This window comes from Diadema antillarum, unplaced genomic scaffold (genome assembly GCF_040938485.1).
Source record: "Diadema antillarum isolate AM-2024a unplaced genomic scaffold, OU_Dant_1.0 seq00002162_RagTag, whole genome shotgun sequence".
Classification (NCBI taxonomy): domain Eukaryota; kingdom Metazoa; phylum Echinodermata; class Echinoidea; order Diadematoida; family Diadematidae; genus Diadema; species Diadema antillarum.
The window spans coordinates 116,418-135,827 of record NW_027272801.1 but is presented as its reverse complement, the minus strand read 5'-3'; the positions used below and the strand labels follow the sequence as shown (position 1 = coordinate 135,827).

The 19,410-nt window shown below is 38.1% G+C and overlaps 1 pseudogene; it reads left to right on the top strand.

Moving 5' to 3' along the window:
- Positions 1 to 252: 252 nt before the first annotated feature.
- LOC139714107 (carboxypeptidase B-like) lies at positions 253 to 14,348 on the top strand (annotated as a pseudogene).
- The last annotated feature ends 5,062 nt before the right edge of the window (positions 14,349 to 19,410 follow it).

The following is a 19,410-nucleotide window of genomic DNA, read 5'->3' as shown; positions in this document are numbered from 1 at the left end:
ATATTCATAGGACAGGTCAAAAATGTGTGTGTGTGGGGGGGGGGGGGGACTACATTACGAGCGAATGAATCATTAGCATGATCAGTGGGCAGTGCTTGTCCATTTTGTGGGCATTACAATAAGTGGCAAATTTAATCTCTGTAATCTGCTTAACGCAGTCCACACCAAGACCTATTATAGAAATCCGAACCGTTATATATACAAGTTACAACGGAGACAACATCTCTAGGGTTCTGATCCCAAACTGCCACGATGAAGTTCCTTCTTTTTCCCGCCCTTTTTGTGCTCGTTTCGGCTGTCCGCTACGATGGGTGAGTATCTGTATCATCATTTTATTATAGATTATTATAGATTTGTCTCTCCTATACTTTTCTCCGTCATTGGACAGTGACTTATTCTTGTCTTATTCATTAGCAGTCACAGTTTAGTATGTGGCTTCAATATTCTCTTTCTTCTTCGATTTGAGCTTGTGCCTCGCCCTTTTCCCGTCTTTCCAAAAATTCTCTTTCCTTTTCCTTTTGTTGGTCCACCCTTCGTCGACTTGTTCCGAACTTAAAATGGACTTAAAACCTGGGATGAGGTTGCACTTGACTGAACAGGCAACAGATGGGATGGGAGAAGAGGGTAATGATAAAACAGTTATGTATCTTTGTTGACGTCAAAGTGCCTGACGCCTGGGAGTGTCTGGGAGGGGGGTGTCTCCCCTCCCACGGTGAGAACTTTTTGCATTTTGATGTTGTAAATGTTGCAATTTGATGCATGTCTTTGCGCGTTCTATCGATTTGAAACAGTCCCACTCGTGAAAGGTAGTAATATATTTTCATGTCGATTATTATTAAACAATTTTTGCTATAAAATGGTACAATTTAGATAAACTTCTTGTATTAATTCTTACACTGAATAAGATGATCGCGACTGAGCCCGAGCGAACGGAGTGAGCAAGGGGGAAGGGGAGGGTGTGGGAGGAGGATGTCCCCCTCCCACGGTGAGAACTTTTTGCATTTTTGTGTCTTAAATGGTTCAGTTTGATGCGTATTTTTGCGTGTTTATCGACTTGAAACAGTCCCACTTATTTGAGGTAGCAGTATATTTTGATGTAGACTATTATTGAACAATTTGCATTTAAAATGTGTCATTTAAGTAGAATTCTTATCATGAGCGCAACTGAGCCCGAGCGAGCGGAGCGAGCGAGGGGAGGGTGTAAAAAGTTTTTGCATGTAAAGTTGATGTTGCAAATGGTGCAATTTGATGCATGTTTTGGGGGGTAAGTTGTAGTGTAGTGTTGTAGCAAGTCAATGGAGATGAGACGATGTCGTGCACATGTGTTTTTGAGTGGTGCAAGAGGTTTAAAGAAAGATGAGAAGATGTGGAAGATGACCCCAAGAGCAGAAAGACCCCTCAATGACCTGGGGGCATTTCATGAAGGAACTTGTCGGATAAAATATCTGACAAGTCAATTATATCCGACAAGTTCAGAGAAATCAGCCAATCAGACTAAAGAATTTCTCAAAACTTGTCGGATATAATTGACTTGTCGGACATTTTATCCGACAAGTTCCTTCATGAAACGCCCCCCCCCCCCCCCCCCATGACTGAGGTGATGACTGGTAATGACTCTCCCTAGCAAGTCTGGTTTGGTTTCAAGTTTCAAGGCGCTCGATGATGTCCTGGCAAACTTGCAAGCGTCGATTCTTCTGGTCATCACTCGGGAGTTTTGGTACCATCTTTGCGCAGACTTTCCGCATATCTAGATCTTCAGTGAGAATCTTCCAGACGCTGTCCCAATTCACGCCCACCTCATTTGCCATCATTCGAACAGTCTACCGACGATTGCCACACACCATCTGCCTGACGCACTCAATGTTGACTTCAGTCCTGGTCGTTGAGGACCTTCCGCTCCTATGGGGTCATCTTCCACGTCTTCTGAATCCTTCTTTAAACCTCTTGCAACACTCAAAAGCATGTGTGCATGACTTCATATCACCTCCGTAGACTTGCTGCAGCACTTTCAGCGCTTCTGACAGAGTACCCCGGCCCTACTCGAAACTTCAAGTTTGTTCATTGCTCTGTGCTCATTGCTGAACGACGTGAAACAGAGGATGTGTATATAAAATTGTGTAGAAAAAAAATGATGGCTGTAGAGAGCTAAGATCACAGTCACATAATACTCAAGATAGATTACTTTGAAGGTGAAACCTCTTAGTTTGAAGTTTGGGTACGAAATAAATTTTCTATGATACCAGTTCTGGAACTTTTCTGACACCTGAGGGATGAGACCGCATATTCTTTTTTTTTTACTGGATATGTTAGCAGTATTCCATCAGATCCCATGCCCTTACCAGATTTCAAGACTGAAGTGACACATGTTGGTTTAGGCCGTATAGATATGAGACATCAAAACACATTAGATCATCATCGTTTTTTTTTCTATGGCATTTTCATTTACCATTATTTTATGATGTGTGTCTATAGTTAGTTCAGATGGTGATCCTTTGAGGATAAGCTCTATGGAGTGCTAAGTGTCAAACGGTCGATTTCGTTTAAAATACGAAATTGACCGTGCGACACTTGGCACCCCATAGAGCCTATCTTCGAAGGTAGCTTGGAATTATCCACGAGATTAAAGATCTCACACCGCGTCTGTACGTAACTTGTTTATTATGGATATGCTTCTGATGTTAATTTGCATCACTGTGTAATTCTAACAAGGTCACCCAAGTATAATTTGAGTGAATGAAGCAATATCAGTAGAACACATAAGTGAAAGTTTGCGTAAAATCAGACAATCCGTTCGAAAGTTATGCATATTTGAAGTTTTGGGGCAACCATGGCTTGAGTACGCTGGGTGCTTTTTACGATCTTTCAGGGATCTCTTAATAGTCTTAGTGGTCTCTCAGTGAACGTTCGCAAACTTCAAGGTCTCACAGAGATCTCTGAGAAATTTGTTGGAAAGTTACTTTTTGGTCTTTCAATGATAAATGTCAAGGGTTTACAGAGGCATTCCGCATAGACGTTGTTTTTCTCTAGTCTTGGAGACTGCTGAGGACCTTACCAATTTTTGTTCTTTCAATGGTCTCTCAAGGGTCTTAGTGATGTGGGATGGGGGTACTGTGGTTCAAAATATTAATTCCGCAGTCTTTCGTGAAAATGGTCTTTCTGTGGTCTTTCAGTGGTGCTTCAGCGATCTCACAATGAGAATTCACGATTCTTATCAGTCTTGCAATTATCTTTCGATAGTCTCTCAAGAATTGACACATTTATTATTTTTTTTTTGGAGAAGATTACTAAAAGTTTATCGAGGGACCATTGAAGTCTCCTTGAAAGACTAGTCTCTGTCAGAGATCTTGATTGATCTCTCAAAGATCTCAGGAAGTGGGCCTATTCCTGATGATTTTTCAATGATCTCTGAATAGTCTTGTTGGTCTATCAGTGAATACACGGCAATCTCATTGAAAATTTTGCTGGAAACGTATACTTCTTGTTCTTTTAATGATCTTTCAAGAATTTTGTTTTTGCTTTGTATATCTTAAGCCATTCCACATAGACACAATTTTCATATGGTCTCGAAGACCGCTGAGGGAGTTTGCAATTTTGCGTGTCTTTGTGGTCTCTCAAGGGTCTCCTCTTTGTGGAATGGGGGCCTGGTACACTACATCCTTTTTTATTATCGTTGCCACTCGGATTTTGGTCAAAGACTTCCACCGTCGAATTCAGCGCGTCTATTCAGCCAACATTCTCTCCACTTGCCTTGCTTCCTTATGCCAAGATTTCCCCTCGCATAATAATGGACGTCTACGAGGCATCCTTAGCCCTCACCTAAACGAAAACAAACAACAAAACAATGCTTATCTTTCGTTGGATCTTTGACATCACATTTGTTTGTTAGAGCAAAGGATCTGGATTTTATTTTATGCAGGTCTTGTCTTAGAATAGCGTTGGGACTTTGTCATTACATCTGCTTGTCGGAGCAAAAGGTTCTGAACTTTAAGCAGGTCTTGGATTAGGATAGTTTTGGATTCGAGCCTAAAGACTCAAACCTTCTCCGTTTTTATGGGTTATCCACTGTTTCATTGACTTCATTGCCTTACCCCTCCTCCGTTTTTCAATATTTCTGTTAACGCCTCGTATTCGTGTTCTTCATTTATTGCTTTCTTTATTCAGTTTTCAACTGGCAGCTTTAAAGCAAAACGCAGATTCCGGTTGTATAACGTGCAATGGCACTCAGATTGCTGTGTGTCCGCTCTCTGCCCAAATTTTAAATAATCCTATACACATTAACACAGAGACTCAAACTCTCCCGTTTTCGACGGGAGATCTCCCGCCGAAAGCCCATTTTTGCAAAATCTCCCGTTCTCCCGCTTGAGAGGCAATTTCTTTCGCCCTGACTCTGTGTCTCCCGCTTGAAATAGACCTAGAGCTGGACCCCGGTCGCAAGGAACTTCGCGCTTTGCGCTCGTGATGTGCGCTTCGCGCACATCAAATTGGAGTCTCCCGTTTGCTAGGGGTTTCAGGCGGGAGAATCTCCCGATCAGAAGGTGCTTGGAATTGGAGTCTCTGTTAACACCAGTACTCCTATACCAATACACCTATACCCCTGACCATATCCCTAACCCTGTAGCACACCAAGTCCCCTCCGGCCGCAAAGAAACCCACTTTGATGTTGGTTAATGGAATCCTTCTGCTTCGTTTTCTGCTGTATCGGAACAGATACCAAACTCTTTCCATCCAGCCGCGTGACGATACCCAGCTGAAATTTCTTTCTTCCCTCGAGTCCAAACTAGAAGGAAAGGTGAGCTCTCATGAATATACAAGTATATTAACGTTCAGACGGTGATCCTTATTATAATCTCGATCATCAATTAACTTCGAGGAAAAGATCTATGGGGCACCATGTGTCGCACAGTTCTTTTCGTAACAAGTGGCGTTTGTGTTTTGTGCGTTCATCCTCCAATTACCATACTCAACAAAATGCATACTTTCGTGAAATTCCAGCATAAACGATACAAAATTAGCATTGTCCTGGTTGGATCCGATAGTGTTCCTCTCTATACATGTCGACATTTCAAACTCGCCAATTTCAACTATTTGAATGCTAACGTATGCCGTCACTTGAATTTTACACCGTAACCATCCTTTAAATTCCACAGAGAATCACTACACAAAATTGTAAATATGGAAATAGATTGATAGGCCTGGACGGGGCCCATTCACAATGAGGTCTGCAATTATTGTACAGTGCAGCAATTGCAATCACTCTGGCAACATTCGGGAAGTTAGAAAACAACAACAATAACAATGCTGGGCATTTAAGTTGTGGCATAACTGCACATCGCTGCAAATTTTAGCAACTGCAAAATGATGGAATGGGTCCCTGTTGTTATGCAGAATGCTATCTCACTCTATCTCACCATTGATTTGCGTTACTTTTTCATTGTTAACAAACAAAACAGAAAGAACAACGAAGAAATCATAATAACATGCTTTGATTACGGCTATATAATATGCAGGTCAACTTCTGGTCGTACCCCTCCACCACCACTCGGCGCTCCACTGACGTCCTCGTTCCACCGCAATTCTTGGACGAGTTTAAGGAACTTCTGGAGTCTGTCGGACTCGAGTTTTCTATCATGATCAACGACGTCCAAGCCTTAATCGACGAGACCATGCCTTCTCGAGAAATCGACGCGGCAGCCGACTTCGATTACAGCGTATACCACACGTACGATGAGGTAAGGCTTTGGTTGTTCGACTTTTGTTTGAGGATGAAATCAATCGATCGTATGACTTGTGTCCAATGTTGCTACTGTTTGAAATGAATGTCAGTCAGTGATAGAGAATTTAAACATAATCTTTGAAATGGAAACTATTGATTCAAAGACATTGCTCATATCACAAACAAATTGCATCCACTCTTACGTGCAAGTAGTAAGGAAATATAAATCTCAGAACGTGAGTAATTCTGGACTTAAAGACCGATTTTCTATCACACTGCGAAAATGATCTCATACGATTCGATTCAAGAGTCAAACATTTCTCAGTTCAGATTATAAGAAAAATTCAAGGCAAAATCTGTTTAATGTGTAGAAAAAAAAACCCCAAAGGTTTCGTTGTGCTTCAAACATTGTCAAATGTGGTAAGACCAGGCTCTATCTTTGACAATTCATGGCAGTCAGTTTTCACAGTTTATATGAACATCCAAACCATCAGCTTGCACTCGGTACAGTTTCAAATGAACAGTCATCAGGTCTCTGATGTTGACCGTTGGTCAAAACCTTCCTTTCATCCGAAACTTGACCATCATCATTCTATTGAGCAAAATATGTTTTATGTCTGGAAGAACAAGGATATTAGCGATTGCTGGCACTTCTTCACTATGATGGTATACGATCAGCCTCGGTCTTTAATATTTTGTGGCACTGACTCTCTGTGTTACAAAAAAAATCTTGTTCATTTTTGGAGTCAAAGCTTCATGAGGAGGAAAATGCACAAGAGTCAGCTGGATGAGGACAAATGTGAATAATATCATTATCATCATGATTATGAAGTATGCTTTCGCCTGCACCCCAACAGATCCAGCAATGGACGGCTGATATTGCAACTCAGTACAGCTCGATGGTTGAGCTATTTCAAATTGCCGAATCTGGAGAGGGACGACCAATCAATGCCCTCAAAGTGAGTTTATGATATCGGCTATGTTGATTATTTCTCTATACGTAATCATTCAGGGGTTAGTTGTTTCACAAACGAGACTTTCACTCGTGCGAAACTCCCCAAATCATGCGTACACGTGTAATTTTACAGTGTTTACGTACAAATGTAAATTTTGTTGCAACAAAGCTCCTTAAAGTTATGCGTCAGTTCTTCGCAGGCCTCACGAGTCATGCGTAGTCTTATGCTTATTCGAATTCATGCGTAAAGTTCATGCATTAGACTTTAGAGAAGTGGTATTTCAATGTAAAATGCAAAGCTGATACATAGTATTCAACTTCCGAGATACAATTATGCCTAGTTAATACGCTGTTATTCGCAGAATTGGTAATATGACTTCGTAATGTAATCACCATGATAATACACTTTGTGTCTCCCTTTTGCAACCATGAAAATTAAATTGCTTTCATAAGCTGGTATATTGCTGAGGTAGGTCAGTTAGACCTTTCCTCAGAATGATGCAACAGTTGAATAAATAAGTAAATTATTTATAGTTATTCAAAGTTTTGTGATACACAAGAATTCTTGGCGTTCCAAGCTTTCTATGAATAGTTAGGGTTATAAAGTATCGATATTGATTATTGCTTTCTAGTTTGTGAAAACAAACACACAAACAAACTTGCAGGCATACTGGGTGCCGAGAAGCGTCCTGAATTGATATAAATGTATGGATTTCGTGTATAAAGATGATTAGCAATACAGTACGTGGAGATGTGAAAGGAAAATAAGAGACTGTCAAGAGAAGAAAATTGTATATGCATTCTGATCATTTTGGTGTATGTATAACAAAGATAATTCATGAACATAAATTTAGGATAGGCCTACATATGTTCTCGATTTCGGTGTCTAAGAAGTGAACAGCTCATACTAAATCAAATTGAATGTAAGACCGTCAGTAAAATTTATGTTGAAAGCGTCATTTCCATGTGATGCAAGTTACTGTAAAGATTGATTATGACATTTATAACTGTATATCTCATACCATATTCCTCACCGATAGATTCGCACTGGTGGCATCGAAACCAAGAAGGCGGTGTACTGGCAGGGCGGTCTCCACGCCCGTGAATGGATCACACCAGCCACTGTCATGTACATCACCAATTCGGTAAGTGCAGATTTCCCGGCGTAAAGACATGCGGGAGCAAAAAATCATGTGTTGCGTTGGATTGACCACACGTAAATGGATCGAGGGACGGAAGATTCCGAGTTCAGTACTTATCCAATGCGCACGCTCATTGTCGACCAAGTTGTCAAACTTTCACTATCATTCAGTCATTAACGACCGATGTTATAGAAATGTTATATACAAATAGTCAACCTTTATAAGTGCGATTCTTCCAAATAATTTCATGAGCGTGCGAATTTGACCGTTTTTTTCAACGACGCGAAGTTGAATAGAATGGTTTAAACTTGCATCGAATTTAATTCGAACTGTCGCACGAATGATACAACATTGAATATATTTTTTTTCAATACAACGCACGATACAGGCCTGGTCTAGACCAAAATAGATCTAAGCCTATATCTATAGGAGGAGCACTAACAGTTAAGCTTAAATTTAGGTCTAGATCTGGCTCTAGGTTTTGAAAAAAAAAACTAACGAAGTGTATTTTTTCATTAATGCAGCTCCTCGAAAATTACGGAATTGACCCTGATGTGACAGAGATCTTGGATACCTTCGACTTCGTCATCGTCCCCGCAGTCAACGTCGATGGATACATTTACTCCTGGACCAACGTGAGCTTATGCTAAAATGAAACGATTTGTTACTGACAATCATCTCCGATTTGAATTGTAGCTCATAATGTCACCTCTTATAGTATTTGTGGAAACGGTGTTGTAAGTACAGTTTCAGTTGCATACAGTCACTATTTCAATTTCGATTTCAATTTCATAGATTTCATAGGAGTCAATAAACGTTGCGTTTGCCTACCCCCCCCCCCCCCCACCAACACATACGAGTGAGGTTTTGCAATTGTTAGAACGGAAATTCAACAATCTATAGTACACGCTTTTGTGGAATATTTGGAGGAAATGGGTTTAAAAATCTATCAAAAGTAGTACGATACGTTTTTTCTTGTTACTATGGCAAAAAACATAAACAACAACAACACATACACTGTCAAGTAAATTCTTTAATCAATTTGTGACTTTCTCATTCATTGATCAAAATGAAAGTGTAATATCTAAGCGACCGAGCGATATCCCCTCTCATACAACTTTATTCATTCATTCATTCATTCATTTAATTTTAGATTTGAAATTCAACGATCTGCGTCCCTTTTCATGAAACTTGTTATCGATAAAGTTACGACAGTAACTACTGAAATCATTGCCTCTGACTGGCTCCAGAACAAATTTGTTACAGAAATGTGGCAGTTGTTACTGATAACTAACTATACACAGCCCAGTCGCTGTGCTTCTCAATGCGTCTGGTCGGGGTAACTAATAACAAGCTTTATGAAACTGGACCCTGGTGAACAGGTTAGGTGGAATATTTTAACGTAATGGTTTTCTATTAAAATTTCATTAAAGTAACCCATATCCAACCAGTCTTGATTATTCACGTTGTATGACTTTCTGTATTGCTGATTAAATTATTTGAAGTTTATAGTATCCGACTCTAAAAAGAACCCACAATCGGTCATGTCGTGGATTATGGGGAGAGGAATATCCTTAAACGTGAATTAAATATTGTTTCAAGAAGGCGCTGCTCGCTGGCGGGGGAGCGAGAGGAGGAGGGAGGGTCGTTACCTCCTTACACCTATTCTCCCTCCCTCCTAGGTACGGGACTGAATATGGGCCTGTACTGTGATCATAAAGAGCAAAAGTGAAAATGGACCTAACTCAAACTTATAACCCAAAATTTATATTTCAGAATTCAAACCTTAAAACTCAAACTCAAATCCAAACCTAAACCAAAACACACACTCAGGTAATATTCAATCCCAAACACAATTCATTATTATATCTTTATGAGTTGCTCCATTCCCGGACCCTTTATATTAAGTGTTCACTGAGAGGTATTGAACATTACGTTCTCTCACTATTTCTCAGGACCGTCTGTGGAGGAAGACTCGCTCAACAACGCCGGCAGCGTCTGTCGTGGAGTCGACCCCAACAGGAACTACCCCTACCAGTGGGGAGGTATGTCTGAAAAAAAAAAAAAATCTTCATATACCAATTTATTCATGCTCCTCTTTTTCTCCTTTTTTCATTCTTTCTCTTTCCACCCTGTCATGTAGGCCCATCTATCTATCTTTTATCTCCATGAATTCATTCATCTATCTGTCTGTCTATCTATCTATCTATCCATCCATCCTCGTATGATGATATCCTTCTGTGTTCATATCCTGTTCCATGTGGACTGTGCTTTCATTTCTATCTTAGTGTTATGGCCGGGTCAAGCCAGAACAGCTTGGTGGCCCAGGTAACAAGTTCTACTTGAAAAGGAACTCGATTTGTGAATGCATGCGTATATGGCAAGCCAAATGTTCAATAATTCGAAAAACTCGATCGATTTACTGGACGTTTGGCTTGCCATATACTTATGTAGACTTACAATAAGTTACATTGTAAAATGTGCACTGCACTTTCTCACGTGCACTAAAGCTAAAGCTCATGAAAGTTTTTTCGTTATCAAAACTGTTATCGTCTGATTATAACTAGAAGGCATCCATAACGGCGCGACCTCAAATTTTCCGATGACACAATCGTATTTTCCCCAGTATCGAGAAAACGATTGTAATCATCTGGTCTGTGGCATTCTTTTTTACAATTCCGAGTTTGAAATAGTTATGTTGTACCATATGGGGAGGGAAAAAAAAAACAACTTATTTATAAGAGCTTAGCATACGTTGTGTAGCTCACATCAGAATGTATTCGATTGACTCATATTCAAAACACAGAGGTGATTCAATTCTTCTGCTCACCAGATTCGAGAAATAACACACTGTAATAATGATAATTGAAGATGTCACTACCAGGTTGTTCTTGTTATCAGTTTGTTTTTTTTTTTTGTTATTCAGTGTATTCGGAGTAACAAACTTGTAGGACATATTTGCGTTTTTAATATATTGCAATAAATGTTACAGGAGAAGGCGCCAGCACCAGCGCGTGCTCCGATACCTATCGTGGGTCTAAGGCAGCCTCCGAGCCCGAGGTCGATCAAACTGCTCAGTGGCTACTCGATTCCAACCAGGAGTACGTCTGCTTCATCGACTTCCACAGCTATTCGCAGCTCTGGCTGGCACCGTGGTCGTACACGGCGAGGGCCATCCTCCCGCAGGAAAAGGACGATCACGTGAGTGATGGTGGTCGAGGTGATGGGGAGGGATTTGGAGGGGCTGGGCGGGATCGGGGTATAAAGGATTTGATGGATGATTAAGAACTTTACCATTCATTATCTATTTTTCATCTTTATTGTTTAGGATGATGGGAACTGAAAACAAGACAGGCAGGATTTTAGTAAACACGATGAAGACTGCAGTGATAATAATGCCAATGCATTTTGGATATGAAAAGGCAAAACAATTTGCTATTCAAATTCAAATGATATCATTTCCATATAAAGTAATACAAAGTTGTATGCATACAGCTTACATGAGTACAGAATATATATATGTATATATATATACGTATTAATAGAATGTATACAATCAATTATCAGCTTTATATTTTGATGAGTTCACACGTACGTAAATACAATTCAATTCTTTTTAACTGTACATGTATATGGAAAAGAGGAATTCACAAGAGAAGAATAACTTGTAAATTTTTGTGAATTACTCTGGAAAATGAGGGCATCTCAAGATCCATCAAGGACTCCATGTATGAAAATTTTGATATGACGTCAGGACTATGACAAGCACAAGTAGAAAAACAAGGACGAAACAGGCCGGAAAACAAACTAAAGATAGGCATAACAAAGAAAAAAGGGAAACAAAAACTTAATTCATAAAATTCACGACCCACATACTCCGATCATTGATTTCTATATTCTATATTTTGTTTTATGATATCGTAATCAGTCTTATGAGTAGGCCCTACTAAGTTCGAGTGTCATTGTAATTAACTTCTTTTTATTCCCATTATAATTGCATTATCTTCCTCGTCTTCCCCACCGATACCATCTTGCGAGGACACACTTCGTAGTTTGATTAATTATTCATGATCCAAGACCTATAACCTAAGTACTACCAATGATAAGATGTGAAATGATTCAACGAGGCAGTTTGACGAGGCACCTTCTACATATTTATCTGAACATAGCACCAAATTTCAATGAGAAGGTAGTTCTACATGTAAATGTATTTTTCCCTTTGTTCTAAGAATGTGTATCTTCATTTTGTACAGAAGTGTTGCTATTGCGTTAATTTCTCCTGACTTCATTATTAAAAATTCCTATTACCTCACCAATACGCGATTTTAATGCCGATAATCGCCCTGCCAAATATATCGAAATCACATCGGCCCTCACAGCGGGATATCTCTTCTAATGCTTTCTTGCCATCACATGAATTACTTTTTTTTTTTGGACACTTTTTATAATTGACATGTCCATAAGAACAACATTAATCATGTTATGAATTTATACAGTAGGATCAACATGCAACAACAAAAATGAAAAAACAACAACAACAACAAAAATGTGAGAAATTACATCATAGTTATAAGTATAAGGATCAAACTAAATTTTCTGCTGGGAACTGTTTCTCGTAATGAATTTCTTTAGTTACACATTAATTATTGTATCCACTATATTTCTGCTATCATTCACTTTTATACCAGCGGCCATCTTCTTCATTTCCACATTATAATCAACAATCATGCAATAATGTTCCTACCACCAGTGTCTTATATCAATTGAGTTAGTCAAGTACCGGTTAGTGATTGGCTAAACACAGTCACTTGATGGAGGCACATTGGTTATGTTCGCGCATGGGCAGAACAATTTTGTAATGTTCTCCCCTGGGAAAACATTTTCACGTAACAAATGACAAACGATACCAAACGATTGAATGATCATATTTTTCACGCAATCGATAGGATAAATTTGCCTATTCCATACAATGTGAAAGAGCAGATGACCGATGATGGTATTTGACTAACCCATAAAATATAACAGATTATGACTTTTGTTGTTGGGAACATATACCAATCGTTCCACCCTCAGGGTTTGAAATGCTATTTCGGGGGGAGGCTATACATCCCTCGACTTCGTCTCGGGACTTATAATCTCCCTCGATAGCATTTCAAACCCTCGACGGGTGGAACATTCGGTATGTGCCCTCCCCCGCCAGTCATCATCTATATAATATACACCACCTTGCCAACGATCTTCCAAACCACCAACCGACAATCGTCAAAATAAATCATTAAATTTGCTAATGCCTCCATCTATCGTCCTCTATCAACATTCTCCTCTCATCATTCAATTTGCATCAGTCCTCTTGCTGTTATACAAATAATGTACCTCTTTCAGATTGGTAGTCTCGGCACCAATATGTTGTCCTGCCAACAAACCACCTTACCACCAGACACCTTCCAACAATTTCTACTGGCCCCAGTTACTTCCCAACGCATTTCAATTCATCACAATATAGTCCAATTATCCATGAGTATACCAAAATTCATATTGTCCTTCCACCATCTCCCCCTGCCCTTTACAACCTCTCCTTCAGTATGCGAGCACAATGTATCAACTAATTTCTGAGCTTCATCACTCAACACACTTCTTCTTACCACTGTTTCTACCTTTAAGGACGCAGCTTCCGCTAAAGCCGTGAACGCCTTACAGAGTGTCTACGGAACCGAATACATCTATGGACCATCAGCCAGGACTCTATGTAAGTGTAACACATGCAGACACTCCTGAAAAGAACACGGAACGAAGATTTTTAGTGAATTCAACCAAACAAACTGATTGTGCTAGTGTACTTCAGATTAGAATCTTACGAAGCATGTGAAGTTTTCCGTCTTAATAAGTAACTTGTCGAACATGTGTCGTTTTAAGCTGGCAGCAGTTAATTTGAAGAACCGGCCTCTATGATATCAGTTTGAGCCTTTTTATAATATTTTGTTGCCTATCGGAACCTTGGATTTTGTATACAGTGTATGGGAATTGAGAAACTCGTAGGAAGTGAGTTAGTGCATGTCCGTGTTTACTAGTGTGTGGGATTATCTTTGCATGACCATTCTCTTATAGCCACATTGCTTGAATCCATCTCCGCATAGATTATCATCATTAAAGAAAAAAGCATCTGTGTCGATGTAGGGCAATTTGTCAATCAGTTGCAAAGTATCTGTATGTGTGTGTGTTTTTTTTTTGTTTTTTTTACAAATTCTTGCTTCGAAATTCACAAAACGCACAAAATACGTCCACTCTCCACTCGATTTGCTATGCCCTCGTTTAACTACTCATTCTCTGCCACGGTGTTCCTCCCACAGATGCGGCGTCGGGTTGCAGCGTAGACTGGGGCTTCGCTTCTTTGAAGGCCAAGTATTCGTACGTGTTGGAGCTGAGGGACGACGGCACGTACGGCTTCCTCCTCCCCGAGCGGCAAATCCTGCCGACAGGACGGGAGACTTACGAAGCTATCAAGGCTCTCTGCATACACATGGTGGAGGAATACAAGTAAAGCCTGGACTATGGGGACTGAATTGGCATGTGAAGTTACACATCAACCTATATGTCAATAATGATGATCTTACTACACTGTGCAATGATAAGCTATACAGATTGTTATAGACAGATAGAGATGCCTTCATTATCTCACAGATCATATAGAATTTAAAAGATAATTCGAGCACTTCATTTTTTGAGAGTTGTTTAAAACAACAAAGGGCAAAATGAAAAGTACATTGTTCTATACAGTGATGATCATTCCTACAGACAGTGACGCTAGCTCGTACTGTACATAATGGGGGGGGGGGGGGGAAGAAGAGAAGAGAAAAATAAAACCAAATAAAACGAACTATTTGAAACATGCAAATGCGTTCAAGCATTCTTTTCTTGTGTCATTCGTTTATCCAAGGTTTAGATTCTCCAATTACTGAATACAGATGCTTACACTAATAAACGACTCAACTTGATTTACATTGCATCGCAAAGTTCGTCGTGGGCTTAAGTGTACATATATACAGATGACTGTTTTTGAACCCATGCTACTCTTCCAGATACGTCTTCCAAATTTCTCTATACATATTATGAATACCCACACTCATACATGTAATGGTGATTAATGAAGGTGATGACTGACTAATATTTGCCTTCACTCTAAAACACACGTAAAATCAAAGGCACATTGTTATTTCGTCTAAACTGGCAAGTGACATCCCTGGTCTAAACAATATTAATACAGTGAAAATGAATGACAAATGGATAACAGGAGTGATACATAAATTCAAAATCATATATATATATATACATATGATTATATATATATATATATATATATATATATATATATATATACATATATATACAGTGTATATATATGTATATACATTATAGTATATATATATATATATATATATATATATATATATATATATATTTTGTACTGGTGTAATTTTTGTTGGTCAAGACAAACATATCCGTTCAACGTGTAAAATTATATGCCTATGAACTCGGGAACCTACAGTTTTACAAGCTTTAAAGCTTTTATGTAGGCCCCATCATATTTCTTATACTTACTAGTGACATTTTCATACGATGTGACCATGTACATTTGTGTCAAGTATATTTTCTTTTTCTTTTTCTTCTACAATCAAAAGACATGATTGTATATATTTTGTACTCTTGTTTTGTTGTCAATAATTTTGTAATGTCATCATTGAGAAAATGGAAATATGAAATAAATTTGAACTGAAAACTGAAATATATATACGATGAAGACAAACAAGTTGATATAATGCATTAGATTCCAACTTCATTTATTTGTAAACCAAATTTTCAATCCTTGCACGGATCTTGCAAGGATTGAAAATTTGGTTTACAAATAAATGAAGTTGGAATCTAATGCATTATGTCAGCTTGTTTGTCTTCATCGTCTTCATGCTCTTATTCCAACACGCGGATAATAATACCATTATATATATATATATATATATATATATATATATATATATATATACATATATATATATATATACACTCAGCAAAAAAAGTAAGTTCCCCCCTAGCATTTGTGGATATATCTCAAAAAGTATTCTACCGATTTTCATAATTCAAACGGAAATGGATAAAGAATTTTATTACTCATAACATGAGTGGAAAATCATTGCCACCAGATATCATTATTGGTGTGAAAAAATGCATTTTATGTCAAAATGCATGGAAACAAAAGTTGCACTTTAGTGATTTGCAATGACTTTTACACAAATAATTAAACAATCACTCATGATTCTGAACATTTAAGCGTGGGTTATTGCATATTTCTCTATCTCTTTCTTTTCATGAGCATATAGTGAAGTATTTGATAATTCATATGTCCACCACCCGCAATGACCAGCCGCTATCTCCTCTTCAAACTGTTAACTAAAGTTTGTACTTGGCGCTGCTCAATGTTGGTCTATGCTCTCTGCAAGACGCGCTGAAATTCTTGCAGTGAAGTGTCATCTTTCAACTTCTTGCTCGCTTTCCACTTAATGATATCCCAAAGATTCTCTACGGGATTAGAGTCAGGGGATCTTGCCGGCCACTCCATACGTTCGATGCCATTTCCCTCAGCAAACTGATCTACACCTTGAGGGCATGAAGCAAAATGCCCACAGGCACATTAATGTGATCAACCTGAATTGGAATTACAAATCACATGGTTTCTACCAATATTTTCATATTGAGAAGGCCTATTGTTCAAAAAGTATGCATAACATCTGTTTAATGGGGAAGCACATTGTACCTGAAGAAATTCCTGAGAATTACACAATCTAAAAAGATCATTTGATAACTTACATAGGAAATGTATACAATATGCTCTCTATGGCCTAACGTGCAACTTTTTTTCATATGCATTTTGACATAAAATGCGATTTTTTACACCAATAATGATATCTGGTGGCAATGATATGCCATTCATGTTATGAGTAATGAAATTCCCTATCCATTCCCGTTCGAATTATGAACATCCGTAAAATACTTTTTGAGATATATCCAAAAATGTTAGGGGGGAACTTACTTTTTTTGCTGAGTGTATATATATATGTATATTATGTCCTAAAGATGGATCAACAGTTATTATAAACTCTTAAAGATTGGTAAAAACTTTAATAAAAATTCAAGTGTTGTCACTCCTCCGAACTTACGTTAAAGAAGAAATCAACTTCAAATTCGTTCATTTTCATGAAGAAGAGGGAAAAAAAACACCCTGCAATACAGTGCAAAAATAGTCAAAATCGGATAAGAAATATAGATGTTATGACATTCTGAAATTTGATTTTTTTTTTCGGAAAACAGTTCTTGTCTAATCGCTATATTCAAATCAGCATGTTGATGATTCCATGCTCTCGCAATTTCTCCTTATTTTATTCTATGTGAAATGACTAAAAATCCCATATTTCAGCTGTACAAATAAAAAAAAAAAAGCTTACCTTAAATTACTGTGAATACTCTTTATGTGGTTCCTGTGGAACTTATTCATTCGTATTTTTGAAATATCTTTGGCTAATTTTGTAACATGAGATCTATAAAAATGAAACGTTCCAAGGAGCTTTTTCCTTATACCGAGTTTGATATGCTGTTTTCCCCTAGTCCTGTTGGATATGTAAACTAGGCGGTATTATTGTACATGTAATATGCATGATGTGGGCAAAGGTATTAGCTCTCGTGCACACAGCACCAGATATACAGACAACTCAAGGAGACTTTGTCATAGAGTGATAAGAAACACTGCATCTGATAAGTTACGGAAATTTTAGTATAACATGTCCAAAACACCTGTCACGTCACACCAAACTGGGAAAAATTCAGCTATGCTAAGCATACAATATTTCAAGCTTATATAATACATGTTATACATTAGGTATTTTACATGTATTCTGCAAAGGAATCATTGCAATACAAATATTTTATAGGGAAGACGTTTATGTTTTTTTTTTCTCAACTGACTGATGAATTTGCGGTTTACGGAGTATGGTTTTAAGAACATTCACCTTCATAGACATGTGGGTTGAGAGAATGCAGCAATATTAGTAGAACACATCAGTTAGAGCTTGAGGAAAATCGGACAATCCGATCAAAAGTTATGAATTTTTGAAGTTTCTGCTCAGTCACGGCTGGATGAGAAGACTACTATAGCTTGTAATGTCACATTATGTACAACTATATAAAGAAAGAATAAAGAAAATTCAACATATTTTCACTTTTCTCGCATAACAAGAGAACACTCAATTTCTCTCTATCAGAAGGCATGGGGAATAATATTATACCCTTAACATACTTCAGTAACAAGTCGAGGAAATGTGCACTTTATTCAAAAAGTGAAGTTTTGTGAAATTCTCTTTTTATTTTCCTTATTTCCCGGCATTAATTTCCATAATATGTGCATGTATGTTTATACACATTGCTTTTGTTTTTATTGTGTACATAATGTACTTTTGATTATTTTCTGCCGAATAAATTGAATTGAATTGAATTATTTTCCTTATTTGTTGTACGCATGTGACATCATGCACTGTAGTAGTCTTCTCATCCAGTAGTGACTGCGCAGATACTTTAAAAATTCATAACTTTTGAACGGATTGTCCGATTTTCCCCAAACTTTCACTGAGGTGTTCTGCTAATATTGTTGCCTTCACTCAAACCACATGTATATGAAGGTGAACTTGTCCTTTAAACATCAAGAGGAAACATTAAATACTTTGCATTTTTATGTGAGGAAGCATAATATATCATGAACAAATACATAAATATGTATAAGTGTGTAGGTGTGAGTGTGTTTGGAGAAGGTTGCCATGGGAAAGCAAGGAGCTTCGCGACGCTCCTGGGATAAAGGGAGCACACAGTTTGTTCATTTTCCATCTGAGAAGATGGCTGGATAGCCCATATTCAGCTATGCTAAGCTGTAGTATTCTTCTCATCCAGCGACGCGGCACTGAAACTTTAAAAAATCGTAACTACATAGTCTTTTAAAGGTTTGTCCTTAGTTAAATGACAAGTTCACCTTAATATGCATGTGGATTGAGAGAATGCAGACGTGTCAATAGAACACATCGGTGAAAGTATGAGGAAAATCTGACAAGCCTTTAAAAGACTAGATAGTTATGATTTTTTGAAGTTTCAGTGCCGCCGTCGCTGGATGAGAAGACTACTGCAGCTTTGTGATGTCACATGCGTAGAAGGATATAAACAAGATTAAAAAGAAAATAACATTATCTTGATATTCTCGCGCATAATGGAGGAGCGCTATGATACAATGTACTTGCCTCTTTCAGAAGGCAGGAGAATAATTGCATTACAAATGTACCCTTAACATACGTCTGTAACATTGTGCATTGTGCAATGTGCATTTTTAAAAGAAATTTCGTGGAATTCTCTTTTTATATTCCTTATATTGCTCTACGCATGTGATATCAAACTTAAGTAGTCTTCTCACCAAGCAGAAACTTAAAAAAATCACAACTTTTGAATGGATTGTCCGATATGCCTCAAAAATTTCACTGATGTGTTCTACTGATATTGCTACATTCACTCAATACACA